This window comes from Vespa mandarinia, chromosome 20 (genome assembly GCF_050613455.1).
Source record: "Vespa mandarinia isolate Hongniang chromosome 20, ASM5061345v1, whole genome shotgun sequence".
NCBI lineage: Eukaryota > Metazoa > Arthropoda > Insecta > Hymenoptera > Vespidae > Vespa > Vespa mandarinia.
Genome location: NC_140829.1, coordinates 3,607,501 through 3,611,301, shown reverse-complemented (window position 1 = coordinate 3,611,301; position 3,801 = coordinate 3,607,501). Strand labels below are relative to the sequence as shown.

At 30.9% G+C, this 3,801-nt stretch overlaps 1 protein-coding gene across 1 annotated transcript in view; it reads right to left on the bottom strand.

The window, feature by feature from the left end:
* Positions 1-2,971: 2,971 nt before the first annotated feature.
* The window catches only part of LOC118448295 (uncharacterized), a 5,896-nt gene continuing 5,066 nt past the window's right edge, over positions 2,972-3,801 (bottom strand). The window contains exon 1 of the mRNA XM_035881361.2: positions 2,972-3,801. This exon is cut by the window's right edge and continues 5,066 nt beyond it. The gene's annotated coding sequence lies outside the window, so the exon portion shown is untranslated.

Below are 3,801 nucleotides of genomic sequence, written 5' to 3'. Positions count from 1 at the left end.
AAAAATCTTCTCTTTAGAAGCGGATGTATGTTAGGATCGTGATGTTACGAAACAGCGACGCGATGTTTGCACGGAAATATATATTATACGTTTTAACTCGTCGATTCAAGCAAAATTAATTAGTTAAAGAAAATATTTTTATTTACACTCGTAATATAACATAATTGTCCTTAAAATAATTAATGACTTTGTATTATTTAATAGTGAATAAATAATTACAGTTTACAGTTGCGTAGGAATATCTTTAAAAAAAAAAAAAAGAAAAAAAAAAGAAAGGAAGAAAGAAAGGGAACATAAAAAGAGATATCGATGTTTTCGCTTAAGGAAAAAGAAAAGAAAAAAAAAAAAAAAAACAGAAAGAAAGAAAGAAATCGAAATCCAATAGTCCTCAATGATAGTCGTTCGATTTGTAAGGAGGTTGTATTCGCGATTACGATTGGAACAAAACTGTAGGGAAAAAAAGCTTTCATAAGCATCATCGATTTATTAACAATGTTACACGCACAATCATACATAGAACAACCTTGCCTGGTTATATATATTTATACGCGATACGTATTGAAAGGGCCTCTCGTTAAATCGATTTAAAGTCGTTATCTGTATGCTATGTCCGTGTTCATATGCTAGTACATCCTATCGAATCTGCGAAACGATAAGTATTTTATTTATAAACGTAAAAGAGATTTAAATAAATGAAGAGGAGAAAGAAAAGTTTAAACGTATAATAATAACGAGAACGGAGACAGAGATGCAAACAGAGAGAGAGAGAGAGAGAGAGAGAAAGAAAGATAGAGAAAGAAAGAACAAAAAAAAAGAAGGAAACAAAAAAAGATAGACAAATTTTACTATCTTCTCGTATTAAAAATACTACGTACATTTTATTCGATACGTGGCCGGCATCGAAACATTATTTTACAAACTGAAAGAAAAGAAGAAAACAAAAAAAAAAAAACGAAAGAAAAGAAAGAAAAGATTTGCGCACAGCAACCACGTATCCCTTCGGGAGAATGTAGAAATAAACGAGAAAAGAAAAGAAAAGAAAAGAAAAGAAAAGAAAAGAAAAGAAAAGAAAAGAAAAAAGAAGGAAGAAAGAAAGAAAGAGAAAAAAATTGAGAGAAAAATAAAAGAGAAAGGATTACAAGGAAATAATGTAGGAAAAAAATAATTGGGTGCAAGCAGGCGAATTTAGGGGAAAAAAAAAAATAAAAAAAAAAAAAAGAAAAGAAAAAGCAACAAAATTTTTTTCTACAATACACCTATCAACAATCGGACATGAAACTCGATTGGCCGAGATCAATTCGAAAGAGGAATATCGAAAATCGAACCTATTTTTGCGTAGCATCAAATATCGATGAACACGAAGAGACACGTGTCCCTAAAATAACGCGCGTGTATCATCGTGACTGTGTATATCGTCTATTTTTACTTCGCTCGTGTCTCAATATACATATATACATAGATAAGTTAGATCGAACTCGAATCCAAAAATGACCGACTCTCACTTCCCCCACCCCTTCCACCCCAGCTCATCCCCTCAAACCCTTCTCGCGAAATATTTCAATACGAACTTATTTAACGCAACGAAGTGTTACAAAAAAAAAGGACACACCCCTTCTATTACCATATCTACAGAGAATAATTTATCGTCCTTTTCTTTTTTTTTTCCCTTTTTTTATTGGTTTTCTTTTTCCGGTTTTTCTTCTTTTTTCTTTTCCTTTTTTTTTATATATATACTTTTATATATATATATTATATATATATATGTATATATATATATATATATATATATATATATATATATATATTAACTTTATCACGCTAATTGTAAGAGGAATTTATGAAAAATTTGGTGGGCGATGAAGTCGATACGCACGTAATCATATTTTTTACATTGTCATCATCATCATAATCATCATCATCATCATCATCATCATCATCATCATCATTATCATTATATCATCATTGTCGTCGTTTTAGTCTTAGTCTTCTTCATTTTGGCCTTCTAGCTCGTTTCATATATATGTACATGTGTGTGTGTATATATATATATATATACATATATATATATATATATATATATATATATATATATATATACATATAATCTTTTCACCCCTTCAACGATTTCACGTCACAACTTTCTAAAAGTTGGTTAAGCGTTAAAGAGTGAGGGGAGCCGGGGCAAATGGAAAGGGGTGTTTGAGATTACCTGTTTTGCTCCGAGCTATAAGACATGATGAAAAAAAGATAGAGAGGATCGTTCTTCGAAGGATCGTGTCGAAGACACCCTCACGATCTTTTCTCCTTTCGTCCAATGAAGAAGATTGATATTCCTTTACCTTCGTCGTTTATTTATCAACAAAGAATCTTTTTCTCACTCTCTCTCTCTCTCACTTTTTCTCTCTCTCTCTCGTTCTTTCTTACTTTCACATCTATACTAAAACGATACTATGTACGTGTCGTACATAGAAAAGCATACGTACGAAATGCACATCTTTTAAATTTAAGAACTCACAAATTCTCTTTTTCTCACTTTCTCACTCTCTCTCTCTCTCTTTCTTTATTTTTTTTCCTTTTTATCTAAATAATACATACATACATACATACATTCAACGCGATAAATTTTCATCCCCACAGACGCACACGTACATACATGTATACATCCTTCATTCATCCTTCTTTATTACATTTGTTCATTTCTTTATATATTTACATACATATACATATACATATACATATATATATATATATTTGTGTGTGTGTGTGTATATGTATAAGTAGGTGATTAGAAAAGTGGTTTAAGTGAAAAGTTAAATTACAAAAAAAAAAAAAGGAAAAAAGAATTACTTTATTATGTAATACTTATAATTAATTATATAATAAATCAATTATTTTCTTTTTAATTTTATTACTTAGATTACTTTTACAATCACCATCTCATATATATATATATATATATACATATATATATATGTATATATATCTTTCTCTCTCTATATATATGTATGTATATATACAATATACATATATATACGTGTGTGTATGTATATACATATATTTGTTTTTCTCCTCTATCATTAAAGATCGCATATTAAACGATCATACATCCATCGATTTATTATCTTCGTACATATAACAATAGAAAAAGATACTAATAACGATGATGGTAGTAGCCCGAGTCGATGATGCAAAAAAAAATGCATTTTAGATTTTCTTTCTTTCTCTCTCTCTCTCTCTCTCTCTCTCTCTCTCTATCTCTATCTCTCTCTATCTCGTTCTATCTCTCTCTCTCTCTCTCTCTCTCTCTCTCTCTCTCTCTCTCTCTCTCTCTCTCTCTCTCTTTCTCATTCATTCGTTCGCTCGCTCGTTCTCGCTCGCTCGCGTTCATAAAATCCTCGTACATAGCTCCGCCTAAAAATCACGGAAACCTAAATAGACAAAAACGCAGTCTTTTTGTACGAGCCAAATCATAAATATACATACATACATTATTATACATATGTATGCATATATACGTCGTATTATATCATATAGGACAAATCGTCGGAAGCTCGAATCGCATACGATTGATCCTTTTCTAATAAATTTTTTTCTACTCTCTTCTTCTCTCACTCTCACTCTCTCTCTCTCTCTCTCTCTCTCTCTCTCTCTCTCTCTCTCTCTCTCTCCCTCTCACTTTCCTCGTTTCCTTTTTTTCTTCTTTCCCTCTTTGAATATTGTAAAAAAAGGGTAGAAGTTATAAATAAACGCCGTTCACTTAGATCGGACGCGCATATACATTTAAATAATCACAGAGATATA